The sequence below is a fragment of the Mauremys reevesii genome, linkage group 14 (genome assembly GCF_016161935.1).
Source record: "Mauremys reevesii isolate NIE-2019 linkage group 14, ASM1616193v1, whole genome shotgun sequence".
NCBI classification, from domain to species: Eukaryota; Metazoa; Chordata; order Testudines; family Geoemydidae; genus Mauremys; species Mauremys reevesii.
In genome coordinates, this window is record NC_052636.1 from 40,423,296 (window position 1) to 40,450,150 (window position 26,855).

General features: G+C 46.9%; 1 pseudogene; it reads right to left on the reverse strand.

Moving 5' to 3' along the window:
- The window catches only part of LOC120381704, a 177,110-nt pseudogene extending 152,615 nt beyond the window's left edge, over nucleotides 1-24,495 (reverse strand).
- Nucleotides 24,496-26,855: the final 2,360 nt, after the last annotated feature.

Below are 26,855 nucleotides of genomic sequence, written 5' to 3' on the forward strand. Positions count from 1 at the left end.
CCCTCCTGGTGTTGGGAGGTGAACAGGAAAAAGGACAAAAGAAGCAAGAGATGAAGAGAAAGGAGGGAGGAAAAGGTGAAACAAAAAGGACAAACCCCAATGTCTCCAGTGATTCTAAGGGACAAAATACCAGGTGCAGAATAAAATTCTGCCTCCTTAAGCTCGTGTTTTCCATGCCTAGAATTCGACTGTCACCAGATGGATCAGACTGAACAGGTTTCAAATCTCCAGGAGGCTCTTACCTTCTAAACAGGGACGGCTGTTTTCTAGTAAAATCACTGAAAGGGAAGGAGAAAACTCGAAAGAGGTTCCTCCTGGCGCTCACGTCCGTGAACCCGAATACTCCCTCAGTCCTCAAAGAGAGACCTGGAGAAGGAGACTTGCTGGAGCAAAGCCACAGGGGTCTCTGAGGTTTCCCTGGCCCCTCGCCCCTGTCCTGCCTGGCTGATGTCAGCATCTCTCTGTGAGGTCACCACCTCCCCACCTTGGACCAATAGGCTGAGGTCCTGCAAAAGGCCTTTGTGATGTCACTGCCGCACCCCTCCCTTGCTGGGCTAATGTCCTGCCCCGGCCAGGCACTTTGGAGGGTTGAGCTACTCCCTGTGGATCACCCCACTCAAGGAGCGTTCGTTCTAGGCAGCAAGCCAGCTAGACAGGGAAACGTCAGACGCTGCTCCCAATGCTACACTCAGATTTTCCGAAATGAGTCGACTTTATGGCCAGAAGAGACCATTAGAGCAACTAATCTGACCCCCTGCATATCACAGGCCTCCTGTAGGACACAGGAGCTACTTTGGGGGCAAACACATTCCAGAAAGGCATCTAGTCTTCATGAAATGACATCAGGAGATGGCGAATCCACCACTTTCCTTGGTAGCTTGTTCCTGTGGTGAATCATCCTCACTGGTGAATATTTGTGCCTTTGTTGTAATATGAATGTGTCTCTTTTCATCTTCCAGCCATTGGGTCTTGTTAGGCCTTTCTCTGCTTGATTGAAGAGCCCTTTAATACCCAATCTTTTCTCTCCATTAAGGCACTTCAAGACCTCAATGAAGTCACCTTTCAATCTTCTTTTGATCAGCTAAACAGGTTGAGCTCTTTCAATAGCTCCCTGGAAGGCATTTTTCTCCAGCCCTGAGAACCTTTGGTGGCTTTTTGCTGCCCCAGCTCCAATTTCACAACATGTTTTTCACATGAGGACACCAAAACTGGAGGCAGTATTCCAGTATCAGTCTCACTGATGCCGGGTCACGTCCTGTGACGTTATTGACATAATCTGTAACTGTATAGATCACCGTTGCGACCACGGTTCTATATTTGCAGCCAATATAGTCGAAAGGTTGTCGTGTAAGGGGTCTATGGAGAGGTTCTGATTGGCTGATTATAATGATGCTATCTCTAGATGTGTATCATTTTTGTAGTTGACGTTATGACTATTGGCTCTATGCTGCCCGTATTTCAAACTTGTGCTCTGCTTCTGGGAAACACCCCAGCCAGACAAGTTGGTGTCAGTTCTGCCTAGAACGAACGCTCCTCGAGTGGGGTGAGCCACAGGGAGTAGCTCAAACCTCCAAAGTGCCTGGGCAGGGGCAGGACATTGGCACAGCAAGGGAGGGGTGTGGCAGTCACATCACAAAGGTTTTTTGCAGGACCACAAACTATTGGTGGGGAGGTGGTGACCTCACAGAGAGATGCTGACATCAGCCAGGCAGGACAGGGGCGAGGGGCCAGGGAAACCTCAGAGACCCCTGTGGCTTTGATTCAGCAAGTCTCCTTCTCCAGGTCTCTCTTTGAGGACTGAGAGAGTATTCGGGTTCACGGACGTGAGCGTCAGGAGGAACCTCTTTCGAGTTTTCTCCTTCCCTTTTAGTGATTTTACTGTTTAGAAGGTAAGAGCCTCCTGGAGGTTTGAAACCTGTTCAGTCTGATCCATCTGGTGAGAGTTGAATTCTAGGCATGGAAAACACAAGCTTAAGGAGGCCGAATTTTATTCTGAATTTTATTTGATCCCCACCAGTGACCTGGGCCATCCTTTGGGCTCTCTGGTGAGAACCCTCAGCCTCCCGTCCTCAGTCTCTACCCTGATTGGCTGAGCAGGGGGTTATTGACAGGGAGGAGACTCAGGTCCTTGTTGGTCTCTTTTAAGACCAAGTAAATAAGTCAGAACTAGTTCTATGTTTGATGAATTTTGCTGCTTCTCTGCATTAATGGTCTCTGAGCAGTTCATGATTCTCTCTAACATTGCAGTTCTCCTCAAATACTTGCTGAATAATTCCTGTGCACTGTTGTTGGTCTGGAGCTCATCACAGAGCACTTTATTCAGGTCATTCAATGTCTGAAATTCAAGATCCGATGGTTAGTTTGAAAATCAGGGCTTTTGGGTCCTATTCCCAACTCTGCCCCTGACTGGCCGTGTGACCTAAGACAAGTCAATTCTTCTTTCTCACACGTAGCTTGTCCCTCTTTCAAGTAGGGATAATAATGATCCTCTCCTACCTACCTCACGGGGGGTGGAGGATGGGGATCCATTGGAGAGTGTCACTAGGAGTAGTGCATAATATGAGGTGTCCTATCACATTTACTCAGAGCAGATTATGACAGAATAGAATAGCGGAAATAGTCTATTTGATTTGTTTTTTTTATTTTGAAATTGTTAACAGCAGCAACGACTTAGCTCAGATTGAAGCATCTTATCTAATTTTTGAGATCTAAGTGTCTCCTCTTTGTGTGTGACGAGACAATCTAACACACTGTGACAAACAGGAGATGCTTTTGTTTTGCAACAAAATCTTTTTGCAAAGAACTTTCATCCCACTTGTTATGATTTCGAGAAACAAACTGGTTTAGTCTGAATGGGATTTTCTGACAGAAACGGTTTGAATGAAATTTCCCCACCATCTCGATTCCTGGGATCTATCCCTGCCTCTGGAGTTTTTTTGTCTGTCAGGAGTCGGAACTGGTGGCTTCTCTTTCTGCCTCTGCCACTGCCTTGCGGTGTAGACCCTTGGGTAGGTCATTTCCCTTCTCTGGACCTCAGGCTCCTCCCCATCTGTCCAGTGGGAACAGGGACAGTTCTCGAGCTCTGGGCAGTCGTGAGCCTGAGTGAGATAAGGGGCGATAAAGCCCTCTGTGAAGGAGAAAGGGGAGTTTCACGGTGTTTAGCCCCAAGGAATTCTAAAGTTTGCTAAAATGTCTACTCTGCGGAAATAAGAAATGGTCGGGTTTCTTAAAAAGAAACTTTTTAACCACTGCTTTTTCTAAAGCCCATTCAGGGATGTGAGTCTCTGTCTTTTAGGTACCTGGGGTTCTTTGCCAGCAGGAGACAAGAGGTTCCTGCCTCCATTTTTGTGGTCTTAACAAACCAGGTGTTGTGCCCCAGTTCTCGTCTGAGATCCCTGAAAAAGAACTTCTTCCCATCCATGAACAAGACAGGACCTATCTTTGAAAGGGGAACAAAGAGACCCCTGGGACTTGCAGACTAGCTTGCCTCACTTCCATAGCTGGAGAGATACTGGAATACATTCTTAAACACTCAGTTTGTCAGCAGCACCTACAGGAGAATTTGGTTCTTAGGACGAGTGAGCATGGATTTGTCAAGAACAAATCATCCCAAACCCAGCCTTTTTCCTTCTTTGGCAGGGTTCCAGACCTAGTGGAGGTGGGTGAACAGTAGATGGGATCTATCTCGGGGTTACTAAGGCTTTTGACACAGTCCCGCAGGACATTCTCACAAGCAAACCAGGGAAATGCGGTCTAGATGCAATCAGTGTCATGTGGGTGCAGAGCTGGTTGAAAGCCCAGACTCCAAGAGCCCTTCTCCATGTTTGGCTGCCCAACGGAGAGGGTGCACCTTGTGAGTGCGGCAGGGATCAGTCTGGGGTCCGGTGCTATTCAATAGTTTCATGAATGATTTGGAAAATGGAGTGGAGAGCCTGCTTCCAAAATGTGCGAATGACACCAAGCACTTTGGAGCTCAGGACTGGAATTCAAAACGCCCTTAACAAATTGGAGACTTGGTCTTCTTGAGCCAAACCCCATGGCTGGTCCCCTCTCTCTAGACTGGGCTGAAGTGAAACCCCAGAGCCAAACACTCCTCCTCCTCGGCAGTGCGCTCTGACCTTGAATGGTCAGATGCTGCTTAGCGCTGTCAGAGCAGCTTTGGCTGGGGGATTCTCCCAGCACTTTCCAATAGCAGGAAAGTACGAAATCCCCATTTGCCTGCTGGGGACGGTCTCTTCCCCCCTCCCCTGTTTTGTATTAATTTTTATTTTGACGTGTTTGGCTTAACCGTGATCGTCTCTTTCCCCACCTGTATTGCAATTTGGGGTTTATTTTTATTTTGCCTCCCTTTTGTTCATGTCATTATAATTGTAACAGCAAAGGAACCTGCAAGAGCAAAAACTGACTCAAAACTTCATTTCCCCATCATGCCGTAACATCCTACAAACAGCTCACGCAGCTGGAATCATAACACGCATGGCCAGGGGATGGGAGATGCAGGTTTCCAAGGGTTCTGTCTTTCTCAGATGACACATTCCAGCCCCTTGTGTGCCTCCATCCTGTATGACCTGCTGGACTTTGACACATTTATTGTCTCATTCTATAGATAATGTGATTGTAACACAATGTGACTGAAATTAAACCACTTCCAGATGAGGAAACAACAGAAGAGAAAAGCCATTATTGCATTGGCTGGGAATCAAACCCAGATCAACTCTGTGGAAGACACCTACACAACACCATTATACCACCAATGCATCTGGCAGAAGTAGCTTTCCTGCAGGCTGTGTGTGCTGGCAGAGGGAGTGACACATGACCATGGAAGTAGTGAGTAGGGTGGATGGGCTGGAAGCTGCCTGACAGCTGGGAGCAGAGTTACCATCCCAGTGTGACTGAAAGGGGGCAATGGTGAAAACAGATCCCACTGGGAGCTGGCCCCACACCTGCCCCGCCCCTAGGAGAGGGGAACTGAAGCTTAACTTCAATCACAGAAAACTCTTCCCTGAGAAGAAAGGGAACAGCTTGTTTTAAAGACCAGGTTTGTGTTTGTTCCTGCTACATACGGAGGGGCTGGGTAGTGCTGATTCCAGCCCCCAGACTCTGGGAGGATAAGGAACAAATTCAGGCTGCCAGTGACCTGCAGGAGGGAGATGATCTTTTGACAGTGACAGACGCCTCGTCCTAAAGGCCTTTGTCTGCCCCCTTCCAGTGACTGTTTAGTACAGGAATGCAGCCCCTACTCCTGGGTCTCTCCTGGGGAAATAATGTTTCTGTGCAAAACACCAAAGCTTTTAACAGAAAGGAAGAAATGGAAATGGCCACATGATGGGACTAGGACATAAGGAATGAAACACAAGATGCTTCTCCCATGTGCATTGACTTTTAACCTTGTTTGTGGTGGTGTTGTATCCATGTTGGTCCCAGGGGTCCTCTGGGGCGCCGGGCATTGGCCACTTTCGGGAGAGTGGGCTAGATGAACTGGTCTGACTCAGTGTGGCTGTTCTTATGTTCTAACTGCTGGTTATGGAGGAGACGAACTTCCAGGCTACACAGAACTGAAGAAGTGTGTGGGGTTAGCTCCACAGCTTGTCTCTTTCACCAACAGAGGTTGGTCCTCTGCAAGCTCTTACCCTCACCCGCCTTGTCTCTCTTGGACTCTGAAAAGTGTTTTCTCTCCAGTCCCCTTGGAGAGACGTTAAGTTTCCCTTTAGGCAACTATCAGGCTGAAGCAATTGTATTGATTGTGACACTAGAATTGAAGATTTAATATTATAAATGAATGAGTCTAAACCTGAGGTTCTGGTTTTCACATTGGTTTTTCTAACTCAGTTCCCAATGCTCTTCTAGAAAGGCCTCCAGGACGCCTGCCCAGCCCAGCAAAAGTGGCCAGGAGAAAGCCCACAATGCTGCTCTTTCACGTAGTTGAAGGCTGCTATCAAACCCCCCTTCACTCAGTCAGGCCCCAGTCTGTGGCAGTGCATAGGATTCTTCCGTCCTAAGTGCAGGACTCTGCACTTCTCCTTGTTGAACCTCCTCAGATTTCTTTTGGCCCAATCCTCCAATTTGTCTAGGTCACTCTGGACCCAAATCCTGTCCTCCAGCACTTGGATTCTTTACATGCTTTCACAGGGCTGGTCTACACTGGGGAGGGGGGGGGAATCGATTTAAGATACAACCTCAGCTACGTGAATCGCCCCATCGACTCCACTACCGCCGTTCGTGCTGGTGGAGTTCCGGAGTCGACGGGAGCACTTTCGGGGATTGATATATCATGTCTAGATGAGATGTGATATATCGATCCCTGAGAAATCGATCGCTACCTGCTGATACGGTGGGTAGTCTAGATGTACCCACAGAGCGAAGAGCACATGTTCCATGATTTCATAGGGCAGAGTTTTGTGCTATCGGGAGCTTTCCCTGTGTGAATTTGACAGGTGGATCAACACAGACACATTATGACCCTTCTCAGGGTGCTGAAGGATGTGAGTCTCCTTGTTGCCACCTGCCACAAGGAAGAGGGAGTTTTGCATTTGGCAGCTGGATGTTAGTGACCAAACGCACCAGCCTGCTGGAACTCAAGAACCCTCCTCTGAGCTACAGCAGCCACCTTAACCCTTGAGTTCCTTCAATGTGTCCCCCTCTGGGTGATACTCAGTGAAATCCCAGATCCTCTCTTCCCCATGTATCCCAGGTTACTAGTTTTACTGTGGACCATTGCTACTGTATCTCACACAGCACCTGAGTACAGTTATCGAACAAGCAAAAAATTTAACAATGGATAGAGATTTAAACAAAAACATGAGTGATGGAAACCAACTGTTACCACTAAACAAAGGCAGAAAATGATAGAAGAGAAAGGCCAGCACAAAAAACAGAGAGGAACAATAAGATACTAAAAGGACAATGGTTGGAACTCTCCATTTCTCTCAGTCTTTGGATTGATGGGTACTAGAGCTGTAGCAACAGTTGAGGAACCAGGGTAAATTAAATCTAATTAACTTTTCAAGATTAGCCATCATTTCCTGTATGACTAAAAAAACACAAAAACAAGACAACTTTCAGTTTTCCAAAATAATTCACATTATCACACAGTCTCTTACTCTTTAACCAATAACTTCACCTATAATTTCATTTTAATTGGTAACAACAACATATTCAAAGATCACAAATTATTTTCATATATGTTAGGGCTTGGCTACACTTGTGAGTTGCAGCGCTGGGAGTTACAGCGCTGGTTGTGCAGCTGTGTAGGAACAGCGCTGGTGTGTGGCCACACTCACAGCTACCAGCGCTGCAGTGTGGCCACATTTGCAGCACTGTTGGGAGTGATGGATTATGGGCAGCTATCCCAGCATTCAAGTGCCAGCAACCTGCTTTTCAAAAGAGGGGGGTGGGGTGTAGTGTGACAGGGAGCGGGGGAGGGAGGGAGAGAGAGAGAGAGAGAGTGTGTGGATTTTTGGAGCCGACACGGTGTATTCGCTCCCTGCCCTGAAAATCAGAAAATTTTCCAAACCCCTTACTCTGCAAACAGCCTGCAGACCAGCTACGAAGCACGGACTTCCCACCCCACCCCCCCCCCCCGTTTCTCTCATCAAACACTCAACCCCTGTGAATGAGGTAGGCAGGGGGTTCTCTCATTTGATTGTTCACAGTCACTTACAGATTGATCACAGCAAACAGGAGCTGTGTTTGTTTAGATAAGCAGCTCCTGAGTTCACAACAAAACAAAGAGAGGCTGCATAACAAAACAAAAGAGAGTAATTTACTTTAAAGCATTCTGGGATATCTCCTAATACCCTGGAGGCCAACAACAGCGCTGGTGTGTGTCCACACTTGATGAGCAGCGCTGGATCACCAGCGTTGCACTCGTTATACCCCAAGCAGACCAGGTGTTCAGCCAGCGCTGCAGCCAGGGAGTTGCAGCGCTGGATGTGCCTTGCAGGTGTGGACAGTTACTAATTGCAGTGCTGGAAAGCCTCCACCAGCGCTGCAACTCACAAGTGTAGCCAAGCCCTTAGTTTGCTTTTAATCCCCATTGTCAATAACTGAACCCTTGTTCTTATTGTGGTTTGTCCCAACCACTTCTGTGAGTTCATATATCTCAGGATCTTCTGCCATGTGTGTTGGTAGAAGGAGTCTTCTATGTCGGAATGTTTGCATTATGGAGAAAAATACCTCTCTTTTCACATTTTTTAATCTTTCAAAGTAGGAGGTGGTAGAGAAGTAATGTAAATGCATAAAACACAAGAGAAACCTCTCTGGTCTACACTAAAGACATTTATCGGGATAACTATATTGCTTAGGGGTGTGAAAATCCACACAGCTGAGCAATGTAGTTACTCAGCCCTAACCCCCTGTGTAGATAGTGCTACATGAGCGGGAGAACTTCTCCTGCCAACATAGCCACCGCCGCTTGCGGGGGCTGGACTAATCAAGTCCGATGGGAGAAATCTCTCTCATTGGCTTAGAGCATCTGTTATAGCAGTGCTACAGCAGCACAGCTACATTGGTGCAGCTGTGCCAACATCAGCTTAATTGTGTAGCCACAGCGTCAGACACAAAACCATAGAATCAGGACTCAACATGTGTGTATCCGAAGTCTGAAATTGAGGCTGACAAATGCGTTGCCTCATTGGTTACCATCATTTCTACAGCCTGAAAGTCCTTGTTACCCAACCAGGCAGCCAGTTTGGGATCCACAGGGAAGGACTGTCCTATGAAGCACTCTCTCTTGTCGTCCTTCACTGTTTGGATGCATGTTCTCAATCTAACCCTGGCATACTTTGGAAGTGTAATCAGTGACACTGAACAAGGAAGTGGAGTTGTACAAACAATTTTCCTTGGGTCACCATAGCTTCCTTTACTGGGGTGGAAACCAAGAACTGGGTGTGGAATCTTTCAACCTCAGCTCTTTCCAAATCCTTGGCTTTGGATAGGGTAGATTTACACTTCTCTGAAGAAGAATACTTTACAAAACCACTTAAAATCTCAGCAGTGTTAATGAGGAATGGCTTCCTGAAACATGCCCAGCTTTTCTTTAATTCAGTGGCACAGGTCCAGGGAAGGGACTGGATACAGGCCTGGATCGGAATCTTTGTTAGTTACCAGAGCTGGAGATTCTATTAAAAAATGGCTATTTTGCTGAAGATATTACATTTTCAACACTGGTTTCATTTTATACACATCTTTAGCACCTACAAAGGATAAATTTGACAAAAACTCCGCTTCTATTTCCTCAACATCTGTGTCATGAAAGGCTGCATTTCCCAAAGCATAGGATTAGCTAGGAGAGATCTTCTGTAGGGACTAGGTTACAAATGCTTTGGGAACCAAACACATGGGCATTTTGCCTAGTTCAAAACCGCTTACCATGGAATTCTCTTCTCAGATCATCAGAGACAATATTGCCTTAAACAACTGAAATACACTGTGATCAGATGCACTTCCTTCAGTTAGTTGGGGTTCTGCTGTTGTTCACCATTTCTGAGTGGAGATTTTAAATCACTGCTATTTCTTTGTTAGCCTGTCCAGTAAATTAGAGAGTTCTCTCCTGTTGATAGAACTGCACTTCAACTTTCTCCATGTCATCATGGAGGGATGGGGAAAAAGCAAAGCTGAAATCATAAATGAGGCCTTTAGCAAAGGGTCATTGTCTTAAATTCTTCAATAAATCTGAGCTACAGCCTATCAAACTGAACTAATATCCAATTGGGTGACCAAACAGCCTTCAGGAAAGATAGAAACCCGCATCACAGAGAGACAATACATGACAAAGAAAGTGTCAAGTGAAATTCCAGAGCAGGTTACATCTGATTATTCAGAATTGGGACAAGAGATTTTCCCACCACATTGTCCTCTGATCCATTCAAACCTGCTTCCCTCATCCCTGTCTCAATAGTCAGTTATGTTATTTACAAATTTTTTAGTATCCTAGCATGCTCATAATGAGGGAAAAACAGCCCTCTTGCTAGAAGTGGCTTTACAATAGATGGAACCTGGAATTTAAACTCTAAATGATCACACTGTATTTGGAATCCATTTGAATTCCCCTTCCAGGTCTTTGACACTTTCATCTCCAGTCATAGCGACTCTGATATAGGATTAAAGAAGTCAAAACATCATCTGCAAGCACAGACAACGGAGAATGCTTCATCACATGACACTTTGAGAAGTGGATGGATAGAATGTGATGAAGATAAACTACTTGGCTAAGGCAAAAGGTAACAGTTCTGCAGTGAAGGGGAAGGAGGGAATCTTTGAGTCACCCCATCTCCTTCCAGTGTCACAGAAGCTGAAACTATACTTTTTTTCTGCCCCTGCTTCTCTTCATTTACATATAATTTGAAAAATTCCCAAGATAACTGCTCTTCAGCACAACCCAGAGCAACGTGAGAACAACTGACAAGGATACAATCTGTATCACTGGTGACTAACAATAACTTTGCAATAGGAGGAATGGTATAAACGTGATGCTCCCTGGTTCCTCATAGGAAGGGCACACTCCAATTACTTGTGGGACAATAGAAAGGACAAATAGGTCCATCTCAAAAGGCAAAAATGGGCCACTCATCTGGACAAGCTGAGGGATAACGGTGCTGCAAACAGTTCAAAGAGCTTTAAAAGTTACTATGTGGGAATCAGGAAAAGTATTAAAAAAACAAAGTATTGATAGCCCTAGAGGTTTTTACAATGTTGATCTCTCTTGCAGAGTCTCTGATGGCTAACATGGGATGAGTGCCAAGAGAAGGTTTTCCCACACTCATGGCATTCATAGGGCCTCTCCTGTGTGGATTCTCTGATGCTGAGAAAGGGCTGAACAATTAGTGAAGCATTTTCCACACTCACAGCATTTATACGGCCTCTCCCCCGTGTGAATTCTTTGATGGCTAATAAGGTGCGAGCTGCGATTGAAGGTTTTCCAGCATTCACTGCATTCGTAGGGTCTTTCCCCTCTGTGGATTGTTTGATGACGAATAAGGTGCGAGCTGCAACTGAAGGTTTTACAACACTCAAGGCATTCGTAGGGTCTTTCCCCTGTGTGGATTCTCTGATGAACAGAAAGGGCTGATATTTGAGTGAAGCTTTTCCCACACTCACGGCATTCATAGGGTCTTTCCCCTGTGTGGATCCTCTGATGTTTAGAAAGGGCTGAGCTGTGAGTGAAGCTTTTCCCGCACTCACTGCATTCATAGGGCCTCTCATCTGTGTGGATTCTCTGATGAACATAAAGGGCTGATATTTGAGTGAAGCTTTTCCCACAGTCACTGCATTCATAGGGCCTTTCCCGTGTGGATTCTCTGATGAACAGAAAGGGCTGATCTTTGAGTGAAGTTTTTCCCACACTCTCTGCATTCATAGGGCCTCTCATCTGTGTGGATTCTCTGATGAACAGAAAGGCCTGATCTTTGAGTGAAGCTTTTCCCACAGTCATTGCATTCGTAGGACCTGTCCCCTGTGTGGATTCTCCGATGTCTAGAAAGGCCTGATCTGTAAGTGAAGGTTTTCCCACACTCACGGCATTCATAGGGCCTCTCCCCCGTGTGGATTCTCTGATGTTGAGAAAGGGCTGAACTCTTAGTGAAGCATTTTCCACACTCACAGCATTTATATGGCCTCTCCCCCGTGTGAATTCTTTGATGGCTAATAAGGTTTGAGCTGCGATTGAAGGTTTTCCCGCACTCACTGCATTCGTAGGGTCTTTCCCCTCTGTGGATTGTTTGATGGCTAATAAGGTGCGAACTGCGATTGAAGGTTTTCCCACACTCAGGGCATTTGTAGGGCCTCTCTCCTGTGTGGATTCTCAGATGAACAGAAAGGCTTGATCTGTGAATGAAGTTTTGCCCACACTCAGTGCATGTATTTTTTCTCTTTCGCCTAAGGATTTCCTGTTGTGTTGTGGTTTCCATGAGGACCTTCTGAGTTCCCCAACAGGAAATAAATTTACCCAATTTCTCCCCTGGCTGGTTTCCTTGCTCTGTTTCTGGTCTGTGCTGAATCTCCCAGGAGTTTCCCTGCTCAGGACTCCTGGACACATTCCTTTTCGAGCTTTGTGATAATGCTCCGTGTTTATCCACTTGCTCAACATTTTTCTGCTGAGAATTCCACTCCTCTTTCTCACGGACCATTGCATCACCTGCTGTGACAGAGACAGACACCTCAAACAGGGATGGAACAGGAAAGACCAAACCAAAACAAGTGCTGGAGGAGGTCAAATAAAAATCAGGAGCTGAACTCCCCCAAACTCTTCCCACAGACAATCCAGGAAGTTTCTAGAAAGTGTAGGGGACAATTTCCTGGTGCAAGTGCTGGAGGAACCAACTAGGGGAAAAGCTCTTCTTGACCTGCTGCTCACAAACAGGGAAGAAATAGTAGAGGAAGCAATAGTGGATGGGAACCTGGGAGACAGTGACCATGAGGTGGTCGAGTTCAGGATCCTGACACAAGGAAAAAGGGAAAGCAGTAGAACAGAGACCCTGGACTTCAGAAAACCAGACTTCGACTCCCTCAGGGAACTGATGGGCAAGGTCCCCTGGGAGAATAACATGACGGGAAAAGGAGTCGAGGAAAGCTGGCTGTATTTTAAAAAATCCTTATTGAGGTTGCAGGAACAAACCATCCCGATGTGTAGGAAGAAAAGTAAATATGGCAGGCGACCAGCTTGGCTTAACAGTGAAATCCTTGCTCGTCTTAAACACAAAAAAACAGCTTACAAGAAGTGGAAGATTGGACAAATAACCAGGAGGAGTATAAAAGTATTGCTCAGGCATGCAGGAGTTAAACTAGGAAGGCCAAATCACACTTGGAGTTGCAGCTAGCCGGAGATGTTAGGAGTAACAAGAAGGGTTTCTTCAGGTATGTTAGCAACAAGAAGAAAGTCAAGGAAAGTGTGGGCCCCTTGCTGAATGAGGGAGGGAACCTAGAGACAAAGGATGTGGAGAAAGCTAGTGTATTCAATGCTTTTTTTGCCTCTGTCTTCACAGACAAGGTCAGTTCCCAGACAGCTGTACTCTGCAGCACGCTATGGGGAGGAGGTGACCAGCTCTCTGTGGAGAAAGAAGTAGTTCGGGACTATTTAGAAAAGCTGGACGAGCACAAGTCCATGGGGCCGGATGCACTGCATCCGAGGGTGCTAAAGGAGTTGGCCGATGAGATTGCAGAGCCATTGGCCATTATCTTTGAAAAATCATGGCAATCGGGGAAGGTCCCGGATGACTGGAAAAAAGCTAATGTAGTGCCCATCTTTAAAAAAGGGAAGAAGGAAGATCCAGGGAACTACAGGCCAATCAGTCTCACCTCAGTCCCTGGAAAAATCATGGAACAGGTCCTCAAGGAATCAATTCTGAACCACTTAAAGGAGGAAAGTGATCAGGAACAGTCAGCATGGATTCACCAAGGGCAAGTCATGCCTGACTAACCTAATTGCCTTCTATAATGAGATAACCGGCTCTGTGGATGAGGGGAAAGCAGTGGATGTGCTATTTCTGGACTTTAGCAAAGCTTTTGATACAGTCTCCCACAGTATTCTTGCCAGCAAGTTAAAGAAGTATGAGCTGGATGAATGGACAGTAAGGTAGATAGAAAACTGGCTAGAAGGTCGGGCTCAACGGGTAGTGATCAATGGTTCCATGTCTAGTTGGCAGCCGGTATCAAGTGGAGTGCCCCAAGGGTCGGTGCTGGGGCCGGTTTTGTTCAATATCTTCATTAACATACTGGAGGATGGTGTGGACTGCACCCTTAGCAAGTTTGCAGATGACACTAAACTGGGAGGAGTGGTTGATACACTGGAGGGTAGGGATAGGATACAGAGGGACCTAGACAAATTAGAGGATTGGGCCAAAAGAAACATGATGAGGTTCAACAAGGACAAGTGCAGAGTCCTGCACTTAGGACGGAAGAATCCCATGCACTGCTACAGACTAGGGACCAAATGGCTGGGCAGCAGTTCTGCAGAAAAGGACCTAGAGGTTACGGTGGACAAAAAGCTGAATATGAGTCAACTGTGTGCCCTTGTTGCCAAGAAGGCTAATGGCATTTTGGATTGTATAAGTACGGGCATTTCCAGCAGATCAAGGGATGTGATCATTCCCCTCTATTCAGCACTGGTGAGGCCTCATTTGGAGTACTGTATCCAGTTTTGGGCCCCACACTACAAGAAGGATGTGGATAAATTGGAGAGAGTCCAGCGGAGGGCAACAAAATGATTAGGGGGCTGGAGCACATGACTTATGAGGAGAGGCTGAGGGAACTGGGATTGTTTAGTCTGCAGAAGAGAAGAATGAGGGGGGATTTGATAGCTGCTTTCAACTACCTGAAAGGGGGTTCCAAAGAGGATGGATCTAGACTGTTCTCAGTGGTAGAAGATGACAGAACAAGGAGTAATGGTCTCAAGTTGCAGAGAGGGAGGTTTAGGTTGGACATTAGAAAAAAACTTTTTCACTAGTAGGGTGGTGAAGCACTAGAATGGGTTACCTAGGGAGGTGGTGGAATCTCCTTCCTTAGAGGTTTTCAAGGTCAGGCTTGACAAAGCCCTGGCTGGGATGATTTAGTTGGGTTTGGTCCTGCTTTGAGCAGAGGGTTGGACTAGACACCTCCTGAGGTCCCTTCCAACCCTGAGATTCTATGATTCTAAATAAGAGAGAGGAGGGGATCAATTCAGCCTTCACATCCCATCCAAATACGCAGGGGGAAGGGAGGAAGCTACTGCCTGGTGTCTGCTAGGATCTATAGGAAGCCATGGGTTATATTTACCCTGAGGATATGACCCCTGCTAGGGACAATAATGAACTGAGACACCTCCCCAAGGGCTTTGTAGGGCATCCCAGATGTTTCCTTCAGGCAGTTACAGATTCTGAGGTGGTTTAATGTTTCCTCACCTGTGTGGGGAGCTCTCAGGATCTCTCTTTCCTCTGAACCCTGGAGGTCTGGGACCCATGGCTCTTCCCCTTGTTCCAGCTGGGAGATCACATCAGGCTGGGTAACAGGAAACCCTGCTCAGATGAAAGAAAAAAGGAATTCAGTTGATTTCATAAGACTTTGTCATAAAAAACATTCTATTAATTTAACTTCAGTGCTTAGTGTGACCTGGTGGGCCAGAGGCAGGTCTCACTGAAAATGCCAAGATCAGAGCAGGCTGAAAAAGGGATCACCCACTTGGGTTATCGAGAAGCTGAAAAAAGAAATCACACGGCCCCCTTTATTGCATCCCAGTTCTCTGACTCCTAATGAGCACTTAGGTCCAGTACAGTGAGAGGTTATTTCAAAACTCTGCTCACATAAACAAATGATCTTCTGACCCCAAAGGTCAGCCACGTTACCAGGTCAGTATAGGTTTGGATCTTACCCAAAATACCATACTGCCAGCCAATCCTTAGCATCTAAACTAAAGGTTTAAACAAAAGAAAGAAAGAAAGAAAGTTAAATGGGAAAGCAGTCAGATACATTCCAAAATGGATATATCAGGTTCTTAGCAGTATTGGTGAGTTGCCGGTGTGAAAATCTGCCTGGAACACATCCACAGCTTGGATGGATCATTCAGTCCTTTGTTCCAGGGTTCAGTTTGTAGAGAAGTTGCTCCAGAGGCAGGAAAGGGGATTGAAGACAAAATGGAGATGATGCAGCTGCCCTTTATATTTCTTTTGCTATGTGGCTTGTACTTCCTGTGTCCCAAACACAAGATTCACAGCATGTGGCATGGAAAAGCCTTCGAGTTCTCATTACACAGGTATACCCCGGCATGTCTTGCTGACTCAATAGGTGTATCCCCTTGGTCCTTTCCATGGGCTCATTGTACAGCTGATGACCCTCAATGGGCCATCAAACAGGCTAGGCAGTGTTGATGTCAATATGTCTGGGGGTGTCACCCAGAAACACTGCACAAGTCTGGAAATACAGATATACCCTACATATCTATAACTCACAATACAAAGGTGATACAGACATAGAAACAAAATTATCATACTTGGCAAATCATAACATTTCCCCTGACACCTTACATGGCATATCTAGCATGATTCATTTTAATTTGATAAGATTATATTATTTTATTATTAATACCAAAGTGTCTCACAATTCCATACAGTGTCACACTTGGTAAACCAGTGAATTTCCAGGACTAGTTCCCCAGGTCCTTGAAGATGCCGAACACTAGGCTTATGAGGGACTGAAATACCCACATATCTGCTGGGAACACACACACAGACACTGTGTCAGTCTATACCCCTATGTTCACTCTTCTAGAAAATTATGATCAATTTTGTACACAGTATGGCTTGTGAGGTATCATTTGAAAATGCATAATCTACTGAATATTATCCTCCTGTTAAAATGTATAGTAACACTGTATGTAAAGTTATGAGATTTTACAGTATGAGATTACGGAAAAAGTTACAATTCTGGGGAACACCCACAGAGCAGTTCCTCAGAGACAGCAAGGCAAACAGCTGGTCGAACAGCCATTCTCCTGCAGGGGGAAGGTGTGAAGACGACATTTACATTCCATCACAGGGACCTCTTGAAGCTGTTGTGGAAAACAACCACACGATTGATTTTGAATCAGCTCAGCCTGAGGCTCTTTTCTTGGTTAAACGTGCGCAGGGGGCAACAGCTATTGGAATACTGTCCCCCTGAGCTAAAAACCACACAAGCCTTTTAAAGCTTAAAACCACAATCAATGGCACATACATTGCACATTAATTACCTTATTTGGAATATATTGCAAAATATGATGCAGGTCAAAAGCAAGCTGAACAAGCAGTTTTCCATATTCGGCCTTTCCTGTTATTGTTATTCCTAGTCTAGTTCGTGGTTTGACTTTTCTAACACTTCCACTGTGGTTATGTTTCACAAGCTCAGTTACTGCAAATCAGTGTGTTTGGGGACTTTCCACTATACCTACTTAGGCCCCTTATGCACACAAAGCCATTAGTTCCCCAATCTGGGGGATTTTCCATTCCACTTTGCCTTTCTATGCCCTTTACACAGAGAAGCAAGCTCAGCTAATACTTCAGGCCTTCTAACTTGACCAAAGCTCTTTCTGTAGACTTTCCCTCCCAATTCTCATATCTCCGACAGACAGCCTGGCACCATGACTCAGCTGAGAACTGAAGTTGTTTCTAGTACAAAGGACTGATTTATAAAAAGAGGTGAGGAAAATGCTTGAGACTCTCTCTCTCCCTTTCCCTCTGCTCATGACAACTCCTGAAGAGCTGAACGTGGGAGGCAGGGGCAGGTTAGGGGGAGTCCTGGCTGAAAGGAAAACCAGCCTGTCTCAGCACATGGTGAGAGAAACATTTGCCTTGAATCCGTTTCAGCTGGTTAACTTAGATGTTAGTTTGTGTTTTATCTTTGCATTTCTTTTGTAAACAATTCTGAGCTTTATGCCTCATTATCTGTATCTTAAAATATTTTTTTGATAGTTAATAATCTTGTTTTATTCTTTATCTAACCAGTGTGATTGGATTAAAGTGTGTTGGAAACTCCATCTGGGATAACAAGGCTGGTGCATGTCATTTTCCACTGATGAAATGACAGACTTCATATGAGCTCCCATTGTTCAGTAGTGTGCTGGACAGCGAAAGATGCACATTTCTGGGGGAAGTCTGGGAGCAGAGAATTTTCTGGGGTTCTCCTGTGTTGCACTGTAACTCGTGAGTCACTGACTAGCAGCACTCAATACTGTGTAGCTGGGAGCGAGTTACATGCTGGAGACTGCGTGTGAACTGCCCAGGAGTGGCTGCTTTCACAGTAGAGCAGTGTAAAAGGCACCCCAGCCTGGGGAACTGAGGGGACACAGCTGTTCAACAGTCCAGGTTGCACTGTGCTTAATGTCACAGACACTCAATTTCAAAGAGTCTCCTAAAACACACAGAAAGTAAATCCATGTCCCAGAAATCAAAGACTCCAGAGAAAGGGCAAGTCTCCCCGGCACTGCTTCTTGCTCACAGAGAGGTCCAGAGACAGAGACAATGAGAGAGTCCTGGGGAAGCTGGAAACAGCAAGCATGGGCTGGTGGGGTTCAGCGGAGAAAGGGAACAGGAAGGGCAGGGATATCACTGAATGCAGGATCTCAGCAGTACTAGATGACAGGATAGCACATATTGCAGCCCATTGGAAAACATAATCCCAACTATACATACAGAATGATGGGGTCTAAATTAGTTGTTTCCACTCAAGAGACGGATCTTGGAGTCACTGTGGATAGTTCTCTGAAAACATCCACTCAATGTGCAGCAGCAGTGAAAAAATGTTGGGAATCATTAAGAAAGGGATAGATAAAAAGACAGAAAATATTATATTGCCTGTATATAAATCCATGGTACGCCCACATCTCGAACACTGTGTGCAGATGCATAGACAGCTGCAGCGGCACAGCAGCCAGCAAACAGAGCTGTAAACAGGGGAGTTTCAGAGGGAGTTTACTTGGGAGACTAAGAGACCTAGGCAGAGGAACTGACAGGCTAGTGAAGGGAGTGGGTGGTGGTCTGCCAGTGTTCTGGTGCCTTTTGGGGGTTTGTTTTGTTTTGTGTTTCTTGGACTAACAGGTTTTAGGTGGGAAGGCTATGACCGATACAGAGGCAGCAGGGAAAGACACAATGAGGATGACTGGATGTGGAAGCTGCGGCATGTACACGATCCTGGAGGGGGTACCTGAAAAGAGTTTTGTCTGCATGAAGTGCCACCTGATAGAGCTGATAAAGGTAATAGGTAATAAAGGTAATAATTGGAGATATACCAATCTCCTAGAACTGGAAAGGACCTTGAAAGGTCATCAAGTCCAGCCCCCTGCCTTCACTAGCAGGACCAATTTTTGCCCCAGATTCCTAAGTGGCCTCCTCAAGGATTGAACTCACAACCCTGGGTTTAGCAGGCCAATGCAGGTGGAAACTCTGGTCAAGTTTAGAAGGGGGTTCGAGCAGATGATGGAGCAAAGACATGAGGAGGCTGAAGGGATAAGCTCAGACTTGCAGATGGCAGCAGGACCAAAGAACTCTGAGGGGAGACTGCTGGGTGAGGAAAGTGGACGGTGGAAGCATGTGACTAAGAGAACCAGGCAGAGGAAAAGACAGGCCAGTGACGGAGAAATAGAGCTCAGGGACAGGTTTGCAGAGCTGGAAAATGAAGAAGGGACACAGCAGGTGGTCACTGAAGGTGAGAGGGCAAGGAAAAAGAGAAGAGCTGCTAGTCCTACAGGAAGAGGGGAAGAGTCAATGGAGACAACACCAAATATGAGCCCCAGGAGGATATGGAAAGGGTTGCGGAGGATTGCAAGGGTGAATAGGAATCGAGAGGACTTGCAGCCAGTGGGAGCAGGGGATAGACCGGAGAATCACACTGTCATCAGGAAAAGGCAGGTCTACGTGATTGGGGACTCCCGACTGAGAAGAATAGACAGGCCTGTAACTAGAGCTGATCCAGAGAACAGAAGGGTGTGCTGTCTGCCAGGTGCTAAGATATGGGATGTGGACCTGAGTCTGAAAAGGATCCTAAGGAGCGGGAAAGAATCTGTTGATTGTCCTTCATGTGGGAACAAATGGTACGGCTAGATTCTCGCTGGAACGTATCAAGGGAGACTATGCCAGCTGGGGAAGACGCTTAAGGAAATCGAGGCTCAAGTGATCTTCAGTGGGATTCTGCCGGTTCCCAGAGAAGGACAACAAAGGTGTGAGAAGATTATGGCGACCAACAGATGGCTCAGGCAGTGGTGCTATAAGGAGGGCTTTGGGACGTACAGCCACTGGGAAGCATTCATGGATAGAAGACTGTTCTCTCGGGATGGACTCCACCTGAATAAGGAGGGAAATAGACTTCTAGGATGGAGGCTGGCACAACTGATTAAGAGAGCTTTAAACTAGGAATTTGGGGGAGATGTCCAGGTAATCTCCACACCAGAATTTAACATTGAGAGGGAAGAAAACAAAGTAAGAGAGGATACAGCCGTGGGCAGAAGAATGGACATAAGGAGGAAGGTTAGTGTAGATACCAGTCTAATAGGTGATGCTGGTGGTAGAATGTCTGTGCCTAACCCCCGGGGAAAGAATGTCAGTGAAGCCAAACAGCAGGAATTAAGATGTCTGTACACTAATGCGAGGAGCCTAGGTAACAAAATGGAGGGACTAGAGCTACTGGTGCAGGAAGTGAAACCGGATATTATAGGGATAACAGAAATATGGTGGAATAGTAGATCATGACTGGAGTACAGGTATTGAAGGGTATGTGCTGTTTAGGAAAGACAGAAATAAAGGCAAAGGTGGTGGAGTAGCATTGTATATCAATGATGAAGTTAATTGTAAAGAAATAAGAAGTGATGGAATGGATAAGATAGAGTCTATCTGGGCAAAAAACACACTGGGAGAGAAAGCTACTAGAGCCTCCCCTGAGATAGTGCTTGGGGTGTTATACAGACCGCCGTGATCTGATTTGGAGATGGACAGATACCTCTTTAATGTTTTTAATGAAGTAAACACTAATGGGAATTGTGTGATCATGGCAGACTAACTTCCCAGATATAGACTGGAGGACAAGTGCTAGTAGTAGTAGTAATAGGGCTCAGATTTTTCTGGATGTGATAGCTGATGGATTTCTTCACCACACAGTTGAAGAACCAACAAGAGGGGATGCCATTTTAGATTTGGTTTTGGTGAGTAGTGAGGACCTCATAGAAGAAATGGTTGTAGGGGACAACCTTGGTCTGAGTGATCATGAGCTAATTCAGTTCAAACTAGATGGAAGGATAAACAAAAATAGATCTGAGACTAGGGTGTTTGATTTCAAAAGGACTAACTTTAAAGAATTAAGGAAATTAGTTAGGAAGTGGATTGGATTGAAGAACTTGTGGATCTAAAGGTGGAGGAGGCCTGGAATTACTTTAAGTCAAAGCTGCAGAAACTTATCAGAAGCCTGCATCCCAAGAAAGGGGGAAAATCACAGACAGGAGTTGTAGACCAGGGTGGATGAGCAAGCATCTCAGAGAGGTGATTAAGAAAAGCAGAAAGCCTACAAGGAGTAGAAGATGGGCAGGATTAGCAAGGAAAGCTACCTTATTGAGGTCAGAACATGTAGGGATAAAGTGAGAAAGGACAAAAGCCATGTAGAGTTGAACCTTGCAAAGGAATTAAAACCAATAGTAAAAGGTTCTATAGCCATATAAATAAGAAGAAAACAAAGAAAGAAGAAGTGGGACTGCTAAACATTGAGGATGGAATGGAGGTTAAGAATAATCTAGGCATGGCCCAATATCTAAATAAATACTTTGCCTCAGTCTTTAATAAGGCTAATGAGGAGCTTAGGGATAATGGAAGGATGACAAATGGGAATGAGGATATGGAGGTAGATATTACCACATCTGAGGTAGAAGCCAAACTCGAACAGCTTAATGGGACAGTCGGAGGGCCCAGATAATCTTCATCCAAGAATATTAAAGAAACTGGCACATGAAATTGCAAGCCCATTAGCAAGAATTTTTAATGAATCAGTAAACTCAGGGGTTGTACCGTACGACTGGAGAATTGCTAACGTAGTTCCTATTTTTAAGAAAGGGAAAAAAAGTGATCTGAGTAACTATAGGCCTGTTAGTTTGACATCTGTAGTATGTAAGGTCTTGGGAAAAAAAAATTGAAGGAGAAAGTAATTAAGGACATTGAGGTCAATGGTAATTGGGACAAAATACAACATGGTTTCACAAAAGGTAGATTGTGCCAAACCAACCTGATCTCCTTCTTTGAGAAGGTAACGGATTATTTAGACAAAGGAAATGCAGTGGATCTAATTTACCTCGATTTCAGTAAGGCATTTGACACAGTTCCACATGGGGAATTATTAGTTAAATTGGAAAAGATGGGGATCAATATGAAAATTGAAAGCCGGATAAGGAACTGGTAAAAGGGGAGACTACAACGGGTCGTACTGAAGGGTGAACTGTCAGGCTGGAAGGAGGTTACTAGTGGAGTTCCTCAGGGATCAGTTTTGGGACCAATCTTATTTAACCTTTTTATTACTGACCTTGGCACAAAAAGCAGGAATGTGCTAATAAAGTTTGCGGATGACACAAAGCTGGGAGGTATTGCTAACACAGAGAAGGACCGGAATCTCATACAGGAAGATCTGGATGACCTTGTAAACTGGAGTAATAGTAATAGTGAAAAGTGCAAGGTCATGCATTTAGGGATTAATAATAAGAATTTTAGTTATAAATTGGAGACACATCAGTTGGAAGTAACAGAGGAGGAGAAGGACCTCGGAGTATTGGTTGATCACAGGATGATCATGATGTGATATGGCTGTTAAAAAAGCTAATGCAGTTTTAGGATGCATCAGGCGAGGTATTTCCAGCAAAGATAAGGAGGTGTTAGTACCGTTATATAAGGCACTGGTGAGACCTCATCTGGAATAACGTGTGTCGTTCTGGTCTCCCATGTTTAAGAAGGATGAATTCAAACTGGAACAGGTTCAGAGACGGGCTACTAGGATGATTCGAGGAATGGACAACCTGTCATATGAAAGGAGACTCAAAGAGCTTGGCTTGTTTAGCCTAATCAAAAGAAGGTTGAGGGGGGGATATGATTGCTCTTTATAAATATATCAGAGGGATTAATATTAGGGAGGGAGAAGAATTATTTAAGCTTAGCACCAATGTGGACACAAGAACAAATGGATATAAACTGGACACTAGGAAGTGTAGACTTGAAATCAGACGAAGGTTTCTAACCATTAGAGGAGTGAAGTTCTGGAACAGCCTTCCAAGGGGAGTAGTGGGGGCAAAAGACATATCTGGCTTTAAGACTAAGCTTGATAAGTTCATGGAAGGGATGGTATGATGGGATAGCCTCATTTTGGCAATTGATCTTTGATTATCAGCAGGTAAGTATGCCCAATGGTCTGTGATGGGATGTTAGATGGGATGGAATCTGAGTTACTACAGAGAATTCTTTCCTGGGTGCTGGCTGGTGAGTCTTGCCCACATGCTCAGGGCTTAACTGATCGCCATATTTGGGGTCGGGAGGGAATTTTCCTCCAGGGCAGATTGGCAGAGGCCCTGGAGGTTTTTTGCCTTCCTCTGCAGCGTGGGGCACAGGTCACTTGGAGGATTCTCTGCAGCTTGAGGTCTTCAAACCACAATTTGAAGACTTCAATAACACAGACATAGGTTAGGGGTTTGTTATAGAAGTGGATAGGTAAGATTCTGTGGCCTGGATTGTGCAGGAGATCAGACTAGATGATCATAATGGTCCCTTCTGACCTTAAAGTCTATGAGTCTATGATGTGGTCACCCCATCTCAAAGAAGTTTACTGGAGCAAATAGGAGATATTTGACACTGTGATACTGCTCCTGTGCGCTGTTCCCAAAGTGTTCTGCAGCACGGGAGGGTCTGTGACAGTGTGTGTGTGTCTCACTGGCATATTGGGGTGATGCAGAAACACGGCAGAGTAGAGGTGGCATTGTGGGGCTGGCGTGAACTTTATCTCTTCATTTCCCCTTCCAAGAACTGAGGGGACAGGAACCCTTACCCAGCGAGGTCACATTCTCATAGTTCTCCTGCATGACGTCTCTGTAGAGGGCTCGCTGAGTAGGGTCCAGCAGAGACCACTCGTTCCTGGTGAAATACACAGCCACCTCCTCGAAGGTCACCGGCCCCTGAAAGAGCAGGAGTCCAACATTCAGTACCTGTTGCCCCACTCACACTATTCGTGGAGGAGAGGAGCCAAACAAATGGAAGCTCTGGGTGGATCACAGTCAACAGAGTCCCACCCCCATCCCATTCAGAGCATGCTGGAAACACCAGGGTGAGGGGACGAAGAGGGAGCCCCTCCTCTCTCCCAGCAGAGCCATCACCCACCTACTAGCCACAGACTGATACAGGAGATGGAGCCCTAGCAGGGACCAGGAGCTCTCCTGGTCGGAAACCCAACACCCTCCTCCTTGTGAGGAGCTGGATGTGAAGGGCGGGGCAGCTCCCCTAAACCTCACTGCTGGGTGCCCCTTTGATATCTCACAGCAGCCACTGGTCAGTCAGGTCGGGCTCCAGCACTGGGAGTCTGGTCAGCTTTCCTAGCCCCATGTAGGAGGGTTATTTTCTGTTTCACAAATTAGGGTATTTCCACCTCCTAATCTCATGGGTCTGTTCCTAGAATCTAGGGCACTTAATAAACAACTCCCAGCAGGTTTGCCACACTCTGTCCTCCTCCCTTTCCCACCCAGTGCATTTCCTGCCCCGCTCCAACCTCCAAACCAGACTGCACAACCCTTTCCATCTCCAGTGTATTTGCTGTCCCTCTTCTCCAGCAGGAACCCACCAGCAACTCCCCGATAATCTCTACCTGAGTTGGCTCCACTGCAGCCATTTCTCTTCCCTGTCTCACGCCAGGCTGGGATGAGCTGGAGCAAAACATGGACGCCATTCTGCAGCCTGTCTGGGGGAGAAGGGCAGTTGTGGGGGTTTCAGAACCGGTTTTAGTTAATTACACATCATGACAGACATCCTAGATTCCTGGGAAAATGCCTGATCTCTTTATTACAATGTAGACCTGGCCCCTCCTGCCAGGTTAAGCCCACAGAGAGATTTTTAACCTCCCTTCTCCCACCCCCAGTAACAAAGTCTCTGAACACAAGGCTAGAAAAGAGCAGAACCAAAGGAGTCACTGTGGGGGATTCCCTCAGACACTGACCCCACGGCAGCTACACCCCAGCAGGGGGAATATGGAGTCAGGAACTGGCTTTCCCCCTCTCTGATCCTTGTTTTGTTCACTGGAAAGTGGTTCTGCCCAGGGATGCAGCAATACATGTGTCTGGGTGGATTAGAGAGATGGAAATCTCTCCCCCCTCATTTATCCCACTGCCCCTTTCAGAGTCTCCTTCCCCTGTCCTCTCTCCCTGCCCCTCTGGCTGGGAAAGTCCCATTCCTGGGGGCTTTGCTCTCCCAGGGCTGGATTTTCTCCTGGCAATTGCTACTGGAAGGAGAAATGAGGAGGGGCTGTTTGTGCAGAGTCACTTTCTTGCCAGTCCCCAGCACTTTCCCTGACGTCTTTCAGTTACCTGGAGACTCTGGCTCAGAATTTAGTATTAACAGGGCCCAGGGCTGCCCTAGGGGGCTAGGACCAGCTGGAGAAAGTCATCCCCTGGGCCAGGCAGAGAAGCAGCTTTAATTAAGGTCACTTCCCAGCACAGAACCCTGCTGGGGGAGCAGCAGCTGCTAAGCCTGGTCTCCCCGATCACAATGGAGGCTGCAGCGTCTGACCCAGGAAGCTGAACCCCAATATCCTGAGCAGAGAGGGACAGAGTGTTTGAGCAGCTTCCCTCCTTTAGCTCTCTGGGGAGAGCAGCTAATGAGAGCCCCTCCTCCCAGGGAGAATTGCTGATCTCATTCGCCCCACTGTCGATCCAGAGTCACTCCTTGTCTTTCCATACAGTGACTCTGGATTAACAATGGTCTCAGTGAAACCAGAGTTCAGAAAGAATGAGTCCAGAACGCTGTGGAAGAGACCATTGTGTGGCAGTGCTGACCCCCCTCCCACCTCCCTCACCCCCCAGATCTAGGACCAGGGCTGGGGTAACAAATTTTCCCTACGGAACCAGAAGTTCCTGCAGTTTTCAAGAGAGGAGAAATGCAAAATCTGTGATTTCACCTCACAGTGTTTGATAAGTGGACAGAAAGTTATCACGGTGACAGGGCCTGTGGCTGGGGAATGTCGGGCAGTGCTTGGAGCCAGGACTCTGGCACAAACTGATCAGGGAGAAGGATCATGGTTAGTAGCAGCCCCCAGTACCCAGACCCCACAGGCAGGGTCCCCAGACATCCCCACAGCCCCACCGGCCACAGTGAGAGCTGGCCACTGGCGAAGGGGAGAGAAAATGGGGCACAATCGGGGGGGGGGACAGGGAACTTCTCAGGGGTTGGGGGAGGGGGGTCACCTGGGCGCTGCTCGTGGCTCTCTAGGAGAAAGGGGGCAGGGCGGGGGAGGGGGTCCCCACGGGAGGGCAGCGGTAAATCCGAGGATCTCAGCCCCCTTTCTCTCCCGCTCCTCGGGGTCACCTGCCCCCGGGCCATGTCCGGGCTGCACAGACATTTCCCGAGCCCGGTCTCACCCCCCAGCCCCGCCCGGCCCCACGGCGGGACCCCCGAGGTTAATGCAGGGGTCTCCCGCCCGATCTGCGCATGCCCAGAGCCCCACCGGTGTACCATCAGAAACATGAACCTATCCCGATTTGCTACTTTGGCTGCACTGAGCATGCGCAGCCGAACTGAGCATGCCCAGTAACCTGCGCTGTCGCCACTGCCCTCTCTTTGCCATCACTGCTACTCCCCATTTGCTGCCTGCTCTTTGGGGCGTTTAAAATGCTCAAGGGGGCAAATCGCAGCGGGGGGGCTGCCAGGGTCTGAGCGGGGGACACAAATTTACTGGACAGAAGGGTTCAAGCTGCTGCAGGCAGCGGCAGGAGAGAGGCTGAAGGGGAAAAATCGGGGGTGGGGGGTGGGAGCCGCGGTTAAGCGCAGGGGGGGAGACGCTGCCAGACCCTGTGCGGGGACAAAACCCCCGTTTAGGGAGGGGGTGGGGTGGGGAACAGTGGCCCCTCTGGATGAGCCACCTGCTGGGCTCGCAGATCTGGGGGTGTCGGGGCTGGGGGGGGGGGCACAGGCTGTTTTCAGTTGTGCCCCGTGTCAGCCCTGGAGCAGGGGGCGGGTTCCTGGGGCTGGGTCTTAAAGGCACCTGCAGCCCGATTCCTACACTGTCAAAGCGTAGACAGCGCAGCTCCTCTATCTTATATAAGTGCTGCGGGGCTGTTACTGCTCCAGCCAGGAGACTGAATGTGGGGAAATATTGTACAGATGCCCCCTCCCTCAAACTCTGCCTCTCACATTTTG